The 17,920-nt window shown below is 46.7% G+C and overlaps 1 protein-coding gene across 3 annotated transcripts in view; it reads right to left on the minus strand.

The window, feature by feature from the left end:
• ccnd2a (cyclin D2, a) overlaps positions 1 to 17,920 on the minus strand; it is a 203,550-nt gene that overhangs the window by 59,107 nt on the left and 126,523 nt on the right. The gene's annotated exons all lie outside the window — the stretch shown is intronic.

The following is a 17,920-nucleotide window of genomic DNA, read 5'->3' on the forward strand; positions in this document are numbered from 1 at the left end:
GAGGTTCGCGAGTGTGAAACTAAATGGGATATATTTTTTTATACTTATTTGAATAGGCTACATATAGCCTACCATATGTATTCTATATTTATACCTTTGCTTATTCGATCAGGTCCCTAACATAGGCCTACTACCAAAATCGTTTAAAAAACATGTCATATGTGCTTAAGAACCAAAAAGTTGCGTCTCTTAACTTGACCAATGACCAGTCATCAGCATTGGTGCGCAAAGGCTGGAAATATGTCCAAATTAGTGACCAGAAAGCACTTGTTTATAAAATAAATTGAGCAGCTGACCTACATTAATATTATCCATATAAAATGCAGTTTAGCAATCTGCTATGGACACATCTTTGCCACAACAATAGGCTACCTATGTGATTTCAGTGATCATTTTCATATTTCAGATAGGCCAATTTTGGTGGGTTATAAGATAATTATATACCTCCGTGATGGTACTAGCTATATGTCTAAAGATAGCTGTAACATTAATTATATACCTCAGTGATGGTACTGGCTATATGTCTAAAGATAGCTGTAACATTAATTATATACCTCAGTGATGGTACTAGCTATATGTCTAAAGATAGCTGTAACATTAATTATATACCTCAGTGATGGTACTAGCTATATGTCTAAAGATAGCTGTAACATTAATTATATACCTCAGTGATGGTACTGGCTATATGTCTAAAGATAGCTGTAACATTAATTATATACCTCAGTGATGGTACTGGCTATATGTCTAAAGATAGCTGTAACATTAATTATATACCTCAGTGATGGTACTAGCTATATGTCTAAAGATAGCTGTAACATTAATTATATACCTCAGTGATGGTACTGGCTATATGTCTAAAGATAGCTGTAACATTAATTATATACCTCAGTGATGGTACTGGCTATATGTCTAAAGATAGCTGTAACATTAATTATATACCTCAGTGATGGTACTGGCTATATGTCTAAAGATAGCTGTAACATTGCACAGCCTTCCATACTTATGGGATGAAGATGTAACATATTCTATCAAGCTTTGAACCACTCGTTTTTGGGTGACGGGGGTCAAAAAGTTTGAGATTCACTGAGCTAGCGAACAGATTGTTGATTTGCTGATAGGATCAGGTTCAGTGCAAACATCAAATTGTAGGGAGAGAGGACTACCATAAATAAATATGCAGCTCCCAAAAAATGTGCAAGCTCACCAGCAATGGAGCTTCAAGCAGCAATTACTAGCATTGGCTTACTGGTCTTTTTGGTATGTCAAAATTGGTAGAAATGTATCATTTAATTATGAAACTTGCATTTGGACTTTGTAGTTAAAATGTTTTATTACATAACCAAAACGTGTTGTAGACAAAATAATGAAAAGAGCTGTCCAGTAGCCTCAATAAATAGACAAAAATTTGTAGTTGAACAAGTCGTTGCATGTATAGATTTCTTTTTAACTTGACTTGACTCGCTCTTAGAAAGCACGACTTGGACCTGACTTGAGACTTGAGACCTTTAGGCATGCTTGTGACACGAAAAATAGTCACTTGGTCCCACCTCTCATCTTTTGGTTTCTTTATCTTTACAACCTCCTCCTGATCCGTCTGCCCTCTTTAATCGCAACCTGCACCCTTCATCACTGTCTAGTAAAACTCTCACCCACGGGGGAGACCCTCTGGGCAGCAGACTACTGGTCTAGGGGGCACAGGTGTGTGTGTGTGTGTGGGTGGGTGGGTGGGGGGGGTGCACGGCTGGTCTAGGGGGGACTGGAGATTAGAGTCGGTCCCCGTCACTGGTGGTGTTGTGCCTCAGCAGTGCAGTGTTTCTGTCTGGTGCATCTGCTGCCCCATATATCTGTGACCCAGGCTGACTGACAGAGTCCCTTTGCTCCTTAGCCAGGAAACACAAGCTGGCGTACCCCATCCCAGCAGCGCTATCCCTCTCTTTTGTGGGCTTGAGTTATGACGTGCCACAATCATTTGCTGCTCGCAGACAGCTGCCCTGACAATTGGTGACAAGTAAGGCAGTGTATGAAGGGATGGCATAGCATGGCTGGTAGCTGGACCAGAGTGTGGGGGCACATAGGAGAGAGCCAACAGATAGAGAGACAGCCTGTTGATTAAGTCTGTAAAAAAATAACTGTTTTTAATAACAAAAAACGACTGAGTGTTGAACACTGGTCCTGTCAGCAGTCTTTAGTATTAAAGCTCAGGGCTGTCCCATATGTTCACATGTCGTTAGCTCGCACACACTGGTAGCTAATGCACCCTAGCGTAGCATTACTAGGCTAATAATGAATGAAAAGCATTAACAAACGTTCCTGTTTTTCAATGCCAAAAAGGACTTATTGCTCAGCCCACAACGAATGTCCTTTGCACATGTGGACTCCACATCGTGCATAAGAAAGAACCAGTTAAAAACAATAACAGATGCTCTAATAATCCATTCAAGAGATTAGTTGGTTTTGGTAAGTTTGCGTCCCTAAAAAACTACTCGGTTTACCAAGTGTAATGAACAATGAACGACATGCTGTCCAGTGTCATTTGGGGTCGTTAGTCAACCAGAGAAACAGGGCCGTTACAACTTAGCCACTTACACTGTTGCAAAACACAGTTGGGATTGTGAAGGTCAAAGAATAAGATTGAGATACAGTGCTGCTCAGTACAGTAGAGTACAGGACACTATAGTAGAGTACAAACACTACAGTAGAGTACAGGACACTACAGTAGAGTACAAAACACTACAGTAGAGTACAGGACACTACAGTAGAGTACAGGACACTACAGTAGAGTACAGGACACTACAGTAGAGTACAAAACACTACAGTAGAATACAGGAACCTACAGTAGAGTACAAAACAGTACAGTAGAGTACAGGACACTACAGTAGAGTACAAAACAGTACAGTAGAGTACAGGACACTACAGTAGAATACAAAACACTACAGTAGAGTACAGGACACTACAGTAGAGTACAGGACACTACAGTAGAGTACAGGACACTACAGTAGAGTACAAAACACTACAGTAGAGTACAGGACACTATAGTAGAGTACAAACACTACAGTAGAGTACAGGACACTACAGTAGAGTACAGGACACTACAGTAGAGTACAAAACACTACAGTAGAGTACAGGACACTACAGTAGAGTACAAAACACTACAGTAGAGTACAGGACACTATAGTAGAGTACAAACACTACAGTAGAGTACAGGACACTACAGTAGAGTACAAAACACTACAGTAGAGTACAAAACAGTACAGTAGAGTACAGGACACTACAGTAGAATACAGGACACTACAGTAGAATACAGGACACTACAGTAGAGTACAGGACACTATAGTAGAGTACAAACACTACAGTAGAGTACAGGACACTACAGTAGAGTACAGGACACTACAGTAGAGTACAAAACAGTACAGTAGAGTACAAAACAGTACAGTAGAGTACAGGACACTACAGTAGAGTACAGGACACTACAGTAGAGTACAAAACACTACAGTAGAGTACAGGACACTATAGTAGAGTACAAAACAGTACAGTAGAGTACAGTAGAGTGCAGGACAGTAGAGTGAACAACACTATATAGCGGGGTCATTAAAATCATCAACAACAGTTTCCTCTGCACACCTACGGTAGCCTACATCCTCTGCCCACCAAAGCGTATCCTTAGACACACCAAGAACCACCAGCAAGGGACCCGTGCAACATTACTCTACTCTATTTGTTACAGTACAGACAGGAACTAGGAAAAGAGGCAGCACGAGAGGGAAGGAGAGAGATAAAGAGAGAGAAGGGTTCTCTGCACAAAAGAGAAGACTGGATTAAGTCATGAGCAGCAAGCGACATAGGTTGGATTTTTAACGGATGAGATCACATCCTCTTCCCTAAACAGTGAAGGAACTCATCCTCAGTCGGACAGTGGAGCGCCAAGCAACAAACGCTGTGGACATCCATTACAAGGAGAGTGGCATGCAGCCGTCCAGCACGCAGGCTGGTCAGAGCTGCCACACATTTCAGCAGTCTGCACAGTGGGACAGGCATCCAGTGTGCAAGAGATAGAGAGAGAGAGATGAGTGGGGGGGGGGGGGGGGTTGGTTGTGCATGCATGTGTGTGTGTAAGGGTTGACTCCATGGAGAGGGAAAAGTAGAATGAAAATGCAGCATGTTTCTTGTGCCAAGACTTCCTTACAATCTATAGATCATAAATAATCGCTATTTCATATAATTCGATCACAGAAACAATCTGGATGACGCAGATCAAACTAGATGTGTTCTGAAGTTGAAGTTGCAATCTGTCGCCTATTTTAAAATTTAAGGCTGAAAAGCACCGATTTGGATTCAAGTGAATATAGCATTCCTTTATCACACTGTATGCAATGGATGAGCTATTGGTAATTGAATAAGGAAACAAATGTTACGTTTCAGGAACTGATGTTGAACGCAGTTCTAATCAAGATCTATGTCGAGCAGAATCGGTTGAAGCGTATTCCTGTACAAAAAAAGCAGCTTTGCATAACTATGATCATCCAATGTTGGTTAAATCTGGGCCTGGGAAATTGGCCCTTAAAGACCACAGCAATACCTTGAATTGTGTGGAGCAGAACTGTGTGGAGCCCTTTCTACCCCCCTCCCATCTCGTCCCCAGACACAGACGTGACCCTACGTCTAGAGCCTAAAGGGTGGGGTAATGACATTCTGGACTGGTGAGCTGAGCGGAGATGGTGCACAGATGGAGATACCCGAGACTCAACACCATGAAGACGACGAAAAACCAAATAAAAAAACAAAGGAGGGGGGGATACCAAAATAAAACGACAACCGTGTGTTGTGGGGATTTTCCTCCTTTCCTCAAATATTTTCTGTATGGACCAGTTGCCTGTTATTTGTTCTCTCTCTCCCTCTCTCAGACCCCCAGCCTCTCCTCTCCAGACTGGTTTTCACTTTGGGGGGCCCTCAGCCACCCTGGACTGACCAGAGAGCTTTTAAGGTATCCTGATGGATGCTAAATGCCGGACTCTTTCAGATCATTTTAAAGGTAGGCCCTTTGATCTGTCAGCATGCCTCTCTCTCTTTCGTCTCACTTCTCTCTCTCTTTCTCACTCTCTCTCCTCTCTGTCACTCCTCTCTCACTCTCTCCCTCTCTCCCCTCTCTCGCTCTCCTCTCTCTCCTCTCTTGCTGTCCTAAAAACATGTAAATCCCCTCCTCACAGACACCTGGGACTAAACACCCAGAAAGAGTCAGCAAAGAACTTGCTCTCTGAGAAGAAATATGCAAGCTGATTCCAAACGTGGTATAACTTTAGATTGAGAGAACGATTGAGACAGAGTGAACAACAAAGAGAGAAAGGCAGAGGTAGGCTGACAAAACAGAGACGGAGAGGACATGCAGGAGAGAGGAGAAGGAGGTGGAGGAAAGGTTAAAATGATAAAGAGAGAGAGAGACAAAGAGGAGGCAGGGTAGAGCATTTTGGGGAGGAACAATGTCGACAAGGCGGTTCGGTCACAGCCAGGGGCGGATGTGTCTGTGCAGTGGATCATTTAGGAAGGAAACACTGAAAAAGGAACAGTCAGCAGCAGCGGCCACAGCAGCACTCTGAATGGTGAGGGTGCCGGGTGGACAGCTGGAGGCAGCTGATTGGCTAAGAGGCTGTGGAACTCAGGACTGCTGCTGCTTCCTGCGGCCAGCTGCTGTGCCCAGGGCCCCCAATGACAAGGCTTATAATTGATTACTAGCTGGCAGTTCAATGGGGTGGCCAGAGAGCACAGCACAGAGACAGTAAAGTACTGTAGCTACATCGGGACTCACTGTATCCTCCTTCCAAGAAAAGGCCTCAGAGATAGAGAGAGAGAGAGAGATTCCTCTGCGGCCCTCGATGCGATCACTCTCTCTGGCTGCTCCGGCAGCGCGGCCTTGCACGTGCTCAAACCACTCTCAGCCAGGCAGGCATTTTTTTCTTCCTACTTCCCTTCCTTCACCACACCAGCGTTTCTCTCCCTCGTTCTACAACCTCCAGAGAACGACGGAGGAAATGGATGCCTTTCAGTTGGAGATGAAAGTGCGTTGAAAAGTGCTCAACATCAAAGCGGCCCGGGGAAAGTATATGGATGGCTTGCTGGTATTGCTGCACAGAGTTAAACAGAGCTGGTTTGCATTGCTAGAGACTGTCGAGCTTCCTGTGTGCAGCCAGCAGCGCATGCTGCCAACCCTGGGCCCCATACTTACTGCAGATAGATATAAAGAGCTCTTGTGAGGCACATTCAGCCGAGGACTTAATTCACTTTATTACTTTCATTGCTTTATTAGATTTGTGAAGGGGGAAAGAATCATCTATGTTTCTAAAATAAGATATTTCCCTGCCCTACTGGAGGCAGAGCAGAGGGCTGGGCTGATCAAAGCCTTCTGGAGGCCTGAGGCTGGCCTCACCAAGTGAACACACCTCCGCTTTGGTAATGGTCCTGTCCATCTCCCTCTCTTTACCCTCTCTCCCTTCCAAACACACAGGCATGATGTCATCTCTGTGGTTCCAGGAGGAGAGCAGGAAGCAGAGCAGTCCTCCTCATTGTTGCTTTGGTACAGTAGCAGCATCCCCCTCTACAGGACACGACCGGCCCCCAGGGGCCTCTCTCTGTATCAGGGGGAAGGAAGCAGCATCTCCAGCCCATCCAGCTACCAGAGAGGAATGGAAGTGTCAAAGAGTTATCTTAGCTGGAACTGATCCCCTCCACTGGACCCTCTCACTATAGAGAGGCTGGCTGTGTGAGAGGGGACACCGCCAAGCAGGAAGTAGCTGGAGCTGATCCACTCCACTGGACCCTCTCACTATAGAGAGACTGGCTGTGTGAGAGGGGACACCGCCAAGCAGGAAGTAGCTGGAGCTGATCCACCCCACTGGACCCTCTCACTATAGAGAGACTGGCTGTGTGAGAGGGGACACCGCCAAGCAGGAAGTAGCTGGAGCTGATCCACTCCACTGGACCCTCTCACTATAGAGAGACTGGCTGTGTGAGAGGGGACACCGCCAAGCAGGAAGTAGCTGGAGCTGATCCACTCCACTGGACCCTCTCACTATAGAGAGACTGGCTGTGTGAGAGGGGACACCGCCAAGCAGGAAGTAGCTGGAGCTGATCCACTCCACTGGCCCCTCTCACTATAGAGAGACTGGCTGTGTGAGAGGGGACACCGCCAAGCAGGAAGTAGCTGGAGCTGATCCACCCCACTGGACCCTCTCACTATAGAGAGACTGGCTGTGTGAGAGGGGACACCGCCAAGCAGGAAGTAGCTGGAGCTGATCCACTCCACTGGACCCTCTCACTATAGAGAGACTGGCTGTGTGAGAGGGGACACCGCCAAGCAGGAAGTAGCTGGAGCTGATCCACTCCACTGGACCCTCTCACTATAGAGAGACTGGCTGTGTGAGAGGGGACACCGCCAAGCAGGAAGTAGCTGGAGCTGATCCACTCCACTGGCCCCTCTCACTATAGAGAGACTGGCTGTGTGAGAGGGGACACCGCCAAGCAGGAAGTAGCTGGAGCTGATCCACTCCACTGGACCCTCTCACTATAGAGAGACTGGCTGTGTGAGAGGGGACACCGCCAAGCAGGAAGTAGCTGGAGCTGATCCACTCCACTGGCCCCTCTCACTATAGAGAGACTGGCTGTGTGAGAGGGGACACCGCCAAGCAGGAGGTGTGTGTAGCTCAAGACCAAACAACTGGAGGACAAATAGATAGGTTAGTAAAGAAACAGTACTACTGCTCATTTCAAAACTGTCCAGTCCATCAAATGAAAAGTGTAATTCGGTACGTGTCGGGTTCCAATTTGCAACGGACTGACTCACTGTTTCTGTGGCTGAGAAATCGTCTCAGGGCTCACGCACCATAAGTCAAGTGTCAACCAGACAGTGGGAATTTCCCTGAGTCACCACTTTGAATGGCAGCGTTGAACTAGGACGCTTCACCACCGCGATTTTCTCCATCTCAAACAAAGGGCCCGTCTCCACCTCCACCGAGACAATGCAGCCATCTAAACCCAGGCCGTGGAACCCGCACCTCCTGAAACGGTGAGGTAAGCGCAAATACATAGTTTGCTTCTAAGAACCAGTCGTTCACCTAGATGACAACACAGGAAACAGTTCTATCACACTGGGCGGCGTTGTCGATTTGAAGTCACACCTGTAAAAGTCAAACGGACAAATGTAAAAGCTTGCTTCAGTCTCTCAGTCACAATCCTCTACTTCTGCAAAACGAGGAAGTCGGAGAGAGAGAAATAACGGTGGCCAAGAATTGATCTCTTTTCTTTCCCTTAGCTTTGTCGTTGAGGTGCACAGATGAGAAAGTGGATCGGAGAATGAGCTGGAAAAAGGCCTTTCTTTGGTGAGAGTCAGCGGTTGTGTCCCAAATGACACCACCATTCCCACCATTCTGATCAAAAGCAGTGTGCTATAAAGGGAATAGGATTCCATTTGGGACCCAACCTCAGTGAGAGCAAAGAGGGGGGGGGGGGGGGAGATGTGTATTCACTGCCAGGTAGAGAGATGCCTAGCCTCAGTCCATGGTGTCTGCAGGGTGCAGGGCTGCAGCTGAAGGCAATCCTGCCGGAAGGAGACCAGGTAGGGAGACACCTCTAGCCTGCAGGACCTGGCCCTCCCCCTTCCATGGTCTTGGCCCCAGCCCAACTGCAAGGCAGCACAGATACTGTATCCAGTACGACATGGACCCATCTATGACAGAGAAGTCATATTGATCACACCCAACTACTCGTCCTATATAACACCGCTTTCACACACTTCTAAAAACCTCTCTCTAGATGGGAATATCCCATAGTAAAGTTGACACGTAACATTGGTGCCATACCAAGAATACATGAGCATCTGTGACGTAAGAGAGAGAGAGAGCATTTTTCCCCCTCTGCTATAATTGGCCAGCTACAGTTACCATGAGGCTACATCAGTGCATCACTTCCTATGTGAGGGTATTCATGTTTTGTTTGATTTATAATTGTATTTTTTGTTGTTGTGTGCGTTTTCTTTTTGCTGATAAGACGTGGGCTTGCAGAGGCACATCCTTGACTGCTCTTGTTCTGCGACTAAAAATAAGCGGTGAAGTAATGTGAAAAACTCTGCTCTATTTACATTCTGGTGAGTTAGGGTTGCTGAGAAGTGGAATCTCTGCTCGATGACTTAGGGGGAATTTCACTCTGGCTGCACTGTGCAAGCAAGCAGACAAGAGACACAGAGAGAGAAAATAGAGAGAATACAGGGGAACACAGATAGAAACAGAGAAAGAGAGAGAAACACTGAGAAAGAAAGATGGAGAGAAACAGAGAAACGAGAGAGAGCAAGGTAGAGAGAGAATATAGAGAAAGAGAGCTGTCACCAGTACAAGGTGCTGTCCCAGAGGGGTGTGACAACAATTCCTGTGTAATAGCCAGAGACAGAGAGTGTATGGAGGGAGGGGGGGGCAGAGAGTGAGAGGCAGAGAAAGAGAGGCTGAGAGCGAGGCAGAGAGAAAGAGGCAGAGAGAGAAAGAGAGAGGGAGAGAGGCAGAGAGAGAGGCAGATAGAGAGAGATAGGCAAAGAGAGAGAAACCATGAGAAAGATAGAGAGAAACACAGAGAAAAAATAGAGAGAGAGAGAGCTGTCACCAGTACAAGGTGCTGTCCCTGAGGGGTGTGACAACAATTCCTGTGTAATAGCCAGAGACAGAGAGTGTGTGGAGGGGGGGGGGGGGGGGGGGGGGGCAGAGAGGGAGAGAAAAGAGAGGCTGAGATAGAGAGGCAGAGAAAGAGAGGCAGAAAGAGATAGAGATAGGCAGAGAGATAGAGATAGGCATAGAGAGATAGAGATAGGCAGAGAGGTAGAGGCAAAGAGAGATAGAGATAGGCAGAGAGGTAGAGGCAAAGAGAGATAGAGATAGGCAGAGAGATAGAGATAGGCATAGAGAGATAGAGATAGGCAGAGAGGTAGAGGCAAAGAGAGATAGAGATAGGCAGAGATGTAGAGGCAAAGAGAGATAGAGATAGGCAGAGAGGTAGAGGCAAAGAGAGATAGAGATAGGCAGAGAGGTAGAGCGAAGAGAGATAGAGATAGGCAGAGAGGTAGAGGCAAAGAGAGAGAGATAGGCAGAGAGGTAGAGCGAAGAGAGATAGAGATAGGCAGAGAGGTAGAGGCAAAGAGAGATAGAGATAGGCAGAGAAGTAGAGGCAAAGAGAGATAGAGATAGGCAGAGAGAGATAGAGAGGTAGAGGCAAAGAGAAATAGAGATAGGCAGAGAGATAGAGATAGGCAGAGAGAGATGGAGATAGGCAGAGAGAGATAGAGATAGGCAGAGAAGTAGAGGCAAAGAGAGATAGAGATAGGCAGAGAGAGATAGAGATAGGCAGAGAGGTAGAGGCAAAGAGAAATAGAGATAGGCAGAGAGATAGAGATAGGCAGAGAGAGATGGAGATAGGCAGAGAGAGATAGAGATAGGCAGAGAGAGATAGAGATAGGCAGAGAGGTAGAGGCAAAGAGAGATAGAGATAGGCAGAGAGATAGAGATAGGCAAAGAGAGATAGATAGGCAGAGAGAAAGAGAGAGAAAGAGAGAGACCTGTTCGTACGATAAAAGGGCAACCAGTGAAGAACAAACACCATTGTAAATACAACCTAGATTTATGTTTATTTTCCATTTTGTACTCTAACTATTTGACATTACTACAACACTGTATATAGACACACTATGTCATTTGAAATGTCTTTATTCTTTTGGAACGTTTGTAAGTGTAATGTTTACTGTTAATTTTTATTGTTTATTTCACGTTGGAAATGTAAACATATGTTTCCCATGCCAATAAAGCCCCTTAAATTGAAATTGAAAGAGAGAGGCAGAGAGAGAAGCAAAGAGAGAGAGAGAGAGGCAGAGAGAGAGAGAGGCAAAGAGAGAGCGAGAGAGAGAGGCAGAGTGAGCGAGGCAAAGCAAGAGCGAGAGAGGCAGAGAGAGAGAGGCAAAAAGAGAGAGAGAGGCAAAGAGAGAGCGAGAGAGAGAGGCAGAGAGAGAGAGGCAAAGAGAGAGCGAGAGAGAGGCAGAGAGAGAGGCAAAGAGAGAGCGAGAGAGAGAGGCAGAGAGAGAGAGGCAAAGAGAGAGAGAGAGAGGCAAAGAGAGAGCGAGAGAAAGAGGCAGAGAGAGAGAGGCAAAGAGAGAGCGAGAGAGAGGCAGAGAGAGAGAGGCAAAAAGAGACAGAGAGAGAGACAGAGAGAGAGAGAGAGAGAGAGAGAGAGAGAGAGAGAGAGACAGAGACAGAGACAGAGAAAGAGACAGATAATAGACGGATGGCGGGTCTGATGAGGATATGAATCTGGCCGCTGGTGGATTTATGAATGATTGGGATCGCAGGGGCACGTGGACGGATGTGCCTGACCCGCTTCCCCTGCCCTCAGATATCCCCAGTTAGCAGACAGACTGTTAGAAAGAGAGAGAGAGAGAGACATACAGAGCGAGAGAGACAGACAGACAGAGGGAGAGAGAGAGAGACAGAGAGAGAGAGAGAGACAGAGAGAGACAGAGAGAGAGAGAGAGAGAGAGACAGAGAGAGACAGAGAGAGAGACAGAGAGAGACAGAGAGAGACAGAGAGAGAGAGAGAGACAGAGAGAGAGACAGAGAGAGACAGAGAGAGAGAGAGAGAGAGACAGAGAGAGAGAGAGAGAGAGACAGAGACAGAGACAGAGAGAGAGAGAGAGAGACAGAGAGAGAGAGAGAGACAGAGAGAGAGAGAGAGAGACAGAGAGAGAGAGAGAGACAGAGAGAGAGAGAGAGACAGAGAGAGAGAGAGAGAGAGAGAGAGAGAGAGAGAGACAGAGAGAGAGAGAGAGAGAGAGAGAGAGAGAGAGAGAGAGAGAGAGAGAGAGAACAGACAGAAGAGAGAGAGACAGACAGAGAGAGAGAGACAGACAGACACAGAGAGAGAGAGACAGACAGAGAGCGAGACAGAGCGAGACAGAGACAGAGAGAGACAGAGAGAGAGAGAGAGACAGAGAGAGAGAGACAGAGAGAGGGACAGAGAGAGGGACAGAGAGAGGGACAGAGAGAGGGACATGGAGACACAGAGAGAGAGAGACAGAGAGAGACAGAAAGAGAGAGACAGAGAGAGACAGAGAGAGAGACAGAGAGAGACACAGAGAGAGACAGAGAGAGAGAGACAGAGAGACAGAGAGAGAGACAGAGAGAGAGAGAGAGAGAGAGAGAGAGAGAGAGAGAGAGAGAGACAGAGACAGAGAGAGAGAGAGAGAGAGAGAGAGAGAGAGAGAGAGAGAGAGAGACAGAGAGAGACAGAGAGTCAGAGGGAGAGACAGAGAGAGAGACAGAGAGAGAGAGAGAGAGAGAGAGGACATTAGCACAACATTGTGGCGCAGCATTTTCACAAAGCTTGAACTCACTGCACTCAGTTAGCACGTCTGATGATGACACACACATTCTTGAACAAGGAAGTCATTTGCAGTTTTTCTATTTGTATTTATTTTTGGTGTTTGGTGCTTTCAATGAGGAGCGGACAAGAACATAATAAGGATGACCTGTATATAGGGTCATCATGTGGATCATAAAAAGCTTCAACTTGAAAGGGAGGCCAAGCTACAGCGCTGTAGCAAACCAGAAGGCCCGTTCCCATCAAGCCTGCCGAATATCTCGACTGATCTCCCTCGAAGCTGGAAACAATTTTGGAGGTCTTGGGTGAGTAAAATAATCGTGTAATACAGGCTTGATTAAGCCACTTAACGGACAGAGCGATGGAGGTCCAACTGGGCAACAGGTTTTGGCTACTAACAGTGAAGCTCTTTGAGACAGACAGACAGACAGACAGACAGGCATGTAGAGTACAGTGCAAGCTAGCCGTGGACACTTACAAAAACATCTCAGAAAGACTACGATCACTAATAGTGCAATAATGTCAAATCGGGTAATGAAGGAATCTCACAGGGAATCATGTATTCACTCCTGCTCCCCAACCACTCAATCAGATATTTTCACCCCACCCCCACCCCACCCCACCCCTCCCCTCCCCTCCTCACCCCACCCCCACCCCACCCGACCCCACCCTACCCCTCCCTACCCCTCCCCACACCACCCCTCCCCTCCCCACCCCACCCCTCCCCTCCCAAAACCACAACAACAAAAAAAGAAACAGGAGAATGTTTGCACTTATCTACAGGAAATAGCATTAGCTGAAAGTGGACTCTGGGGTCGGGGCATGAAAGGGATGGCATGGCCGAGGCAATCATTAGCGCTGTCCCCCGACACATGGCCTGCCCTTGATCCTGAGCCGGGCCCTGATGGAACATGGAAGGTGGGCAGGGGAGGGCCCGCTGCCCTGGGTGGGCTCCCCGCTTGGCCCTCGCACTGGGACCGGCCCCCATCAGCCTGGTATGTCGGTATGCATGATGAGGGCGCCCGCTCCTATGCCCATGTCAGGGGACTCTGCCCATTGAGCCGGCTGAATGCAACCTTGCCCACCGCAGCACATCTCATCTCTGAAGGAAATCAAGCAAACATAACAAGATGGAAACTGAACTTAGATGGAATTGCAGCTGGTCATAGTTGGCCTGTGTTTCGCATCCATTCCTCCATGTTTTCTCTTCACCGGGTAGTCACTCACGCATGAGCACCAAAACCTCTCTCAGTCCGGTCCCACAATGCCCTGCCCCACTACCAACGGCAGTCTGTCTCTCAGTATTTTCCCAGCATTTCTCAACTCCAGCAATTTCTTTTCCCATGGTCCCTGTTCAGGGAACCTATTTGAGGCAATCTATCAAACAACACTGAAAAAAGTACCTCAGAAAAATCTGCAATAAGAAGTCACTTTCCCTGGCATAAATCAGTTCCCCAGTAAGCCGACGCTGAGTGGGTCTGTTGTTGAGTTGACTCTAAATCTGCACAATCGTTCTCCACTCCCTCTGACAGCTTTCAGCAAGCATTATTATCAAACTAGTGTATTGTTGTGAATAGGATATTGAACCGAGTCAACTCACATGATGAGTGGTCGGTTCAGCCAGAAGAGGACTGGTCCCCCCTCAGAGCCTGGTTCCTCTCTAGGTTTCTTCCAAGGTTCCTGCCTTCCTAGGGAGTTTTTCCTAGCCACCGTGCTTCTACACCTGCATTGCTTGCTGTTCGGGGTTTTAGGCCGGGTTTCTGTACAGCACTTTGTGACATCAGCTGATGTAAGAAGGGCTTTAGAAATACATTTGATTGATTGATTGCTACAGTATTTCCTGTGCATTCAGGGCCAATATGTCATTTGCACAGCAGAAAGCCTGTAACTATCCTTTTGTGACCTGTGTATGTGACAAAGGTAGATGCAAAGCAATGTCGGAGACAGGTTCCTCACCCTACCCTGGCTTCCGAGCATGTCACCAAGTGGCTAAAACTGTCCCAGAGCTCCGGGACTCAATCTGTCACAGCCCAACAGAATACCCAGTGTCAGGTTGTCCCTGATATACCACTCATGTGTCTGTCACGCATTGTCAACGCAGACGCAGACATAGTATCGTGCGAGTGACATGGTGAACAGCTCACCGGGCTGAACAAATGAAGGAAGGAGGCAGGGAAATGTATTCCCTAAGATCTCTTTGATTCTATATCAAGAGGTTCTCACAACAACTCAAGATGCTGTGACACCACTGGCTTATCAGAGGCACTATTAATACTATGGGACCTCAGGGAACAACGACTCTGTCCCCCGTCCCTGGAGAAAGAAGGAGGAAGTCATTGATTCTTCCCACCACAATCTCTGGGAAGAACAGATCTAGCTTTTCCCTTTCAGTTGATGGGGTTATTATTTTAAAGGCTGTGAGAGACAGAGAGAGTACTAGCCCACACTAGTTTATTTCTGTGTCCACCCGGGCGAGTGGACAGGATAGGACCCAATAGCTCCAAGACAGGCCTGTTTTACAGCCACTCCTTCCCAGGATCGTGACCTCCTCCCTGGGTATTATTCTCACAGTCGCAGCCTCTGTGCTCCATATCTCCATACCCCCAGGATGCAATGTATAGAACAGCCCAGTGGCCTAGATATAGTGCATCACCCAGAAGACATGTTAGTCACATTCACGAGCTACACATGCTTATTAGCAATGATTTGTTACAGATATCTAGGACAAGGATCTGTGAGAAAAATAGCCCTCGCTATGGTTAGGGATCTACCTGAAGTCACATCTTGACAGGTTTGAGTTACGGCTCTACGTTTAACATGCAATTAGCCTCCTGAAAGCTTGCTGAACTGTCTTTGAGTCTATTGACTCAGGAATGAAGAGACTTTTCAACTACGACACAAAACTGATCTCAATTCAGCTGTAGGTCCAAGGGACATTCCGCTGCTGCAGACGACCAGACATGTTCTATTATCTGGTTCAAATCTGTGAGCTCTTCCCCCTCTGCCAGTCTCCCTGTGTCGTAGCTCCCTGTCCAAGGTGGACTGACTACAATGGGATGAGTATCACCCCATTCTGCTCTCATTCTCTCCTCACACTCATTGAATGGGGGATTTCCATTGTGAGAACCGATGTTCAACGGGAGCCCACCTAACCATGTCAAGACACACAGCGAAAACCCGCACTCACTTGTAAGCGCGCACAGCTGAGTGAGCGCCACGTCTTGGGCTAGGGTTAAACTGCTGTATGCATGTGCAGAGGCATGTCTTTGCTGAGAGAGAGAGAGAGAGAGAGAGAGAGAGAGAGAGAGAGAGAGAGAGAGAGAGAGAGATGGTTGTCGCTACACTGATCCAGGGGCGGCAGCTGTTATGGTGGTGGCGGAGGGACTGAGGGGTTGGTGGTGGCTGAGGCGGGATGAGTGGAAGACGGCAGCAGTTGCTCCAGACCCGACTGACGTGCACAACGAGCTACTCTTCCTCCTCCCTGTCTGTCTGGATCTAGTGCAGCCAGCAGGGCTGCAGAGGAGCAGATGTTTCCTTTATTTAGCCACCGAGCTACAGACAAACCGGGGGCTAACCTGGCAGACTGTCTGTCATTGATGACGTGGTACCAGAGTGTAGCTCGCGACGAGCAGCTAACAGAGGGGCCTTTTCTTGGTGCCGCTCATCCTGATCTTTTCTGGAACTCTGACTTTAGCACTGGATCCCAGAGTCAGGACTGAGATAACCAGAGAAAGATAGACAGGAAGGGAGACAGTCTGGCACAGTGGACCAGAGAATTTATTTTTCAAAAATATATAACATTATACTGTATATATAAAAAAAAGGGCAAATAAAAATGGGTATATTTTCAATATTCATGTTTATACGTTTCAATATTCATCAATGAATGTAAGACAATTGTTATTGAAATCAAAATACTACTCATATCACTACTCTTCACAGCTTCCTTTGACAGACATTTTTTGCTCCGTAGCATCTACAGATGAAGCATTATGGTGTCTTAGAGGAGGCTTGGGTATGTCCAAAATGGCCCAAATCTTCCAACTTCAATTCATTAGTCCTCAATTGCTTTAAAATGCAAATGTAAAATATATGTCAACAATTCTTTCTCCAAGGGACCCTTCTATGGATTCCATCTTGTGAAAATCCCCCCAAATCCTGAGCTTTTTTTGTTCTAGTTTTGTGAGGAATCACCCAGTAGCGACTGCCCAGGGTGGCTGGTGTGGAATAGATAAGGGGGAGGGAGGGGGGACCAGCACCCTGAGCTCAACCTCTGTTCTAGAGCCCTGGTCAGTCAGCTGTGGGGAGGCAGCTGCTGCAGAGACTACTCCAAAAACGAAACGTATCTGAGCACAAGTGTGCTAGCACATGTCCAAAGTGTCGAGTCACTCTGAGCAGAACCACTTCACTGAGGGATGACCTGACACACTGGGTGTCTGTCCTATGCCTCCATCCATAGACCCCTCATCTTAGGGTCCAAGAGAAATCCGGTTCCTCGCCAAGAGACTCAGGCAATGGTGCGATACTAGGAATGTGTCTGTTTGTCATGTTATGACCCATAGACAAGCGGCAAATGTTTACTTAGGCCTATCAGCTTGATACCCGGGCGAATGATTTAGTGACAAATTATTTCAGGACACTTCTATTTAAAGTTGATGGTCCTTGATGTATTGAAAAAGACTGTATAACTGTTGTATAACATCAAATGTTTAAAAAAAAAAGAGACATGAGAGTAGCGGATGGGACAGAAATCACCTGACCGTCATTTACAGGAAATAAACCCTGTGGAGTTTCGGTGGTTTAGAAAGAAAGACACAGTGCTGGTATCAGATCATTTATGATAGTGAAAATGACAACAACATATGTGACCACTAATAGATTATTAGATTTACCTTCAAAGTGGGCACTGGCTCCCATGCAATCCAGCATCCATGAAGACATGAAAAAATACACCGGTTGGCGAATCGGACTACTGTCATTGATCAATTGACCACCGACTGTGGAGTATCTGAAATGTTCTGTGATGGTTTGGCAGAATCAAGAATTAGATCTCAGCGGGTATATAGATTGTGTTGAAATTCCTTTCTCGATTCATTAACTGTGTACACTAAAAGAATCTGCCGACAGCCACTATCGACTCGTGAACAAGTAGGCTTCGTGGAAATATGAAATAGTTATCTACTAACACTCTCGCGCATGATGTAAAGTGACAATCGAAAACTCAGACAGTTTCATTTCTTATAGACACACTCATTGTTATTTCCAACAACATTGCACATGAACAGAACTTTCCATCCCTGTAGAAAGAAGACGAGAATCATGCTAGATTTTAGTTTGAAACCACCATAAGTGATCACAGATATAAAGATCTATACGAAAGCTCTTGAACCTCATTCCTAAGCGCAAGACAGACAAGCAGGAGAGACTGGTTTCAATCAAAACAACAGAAACAGCCTTCCCCAATCTATAGTCAACGATACGAGGTGGTATCTAAGAATACTGAATACTCACTGTATACTCTGGGAAG

Source organism: Oncorhynchus kisutch, linkage group LG4, assembly GCF_002021735.2.
Source record: "Oncorhynchus kisutch isolate 150728-3 linkage group LG4, Okis_V2, whole genome shotgun sequence".
Lineage (NCBI taxonomy): Eukaryota > Metazoa > Chordata > Actinopteri > Salmoniformes > Salmonidae > Oncorhynchus > Oncorhynchus kisutch.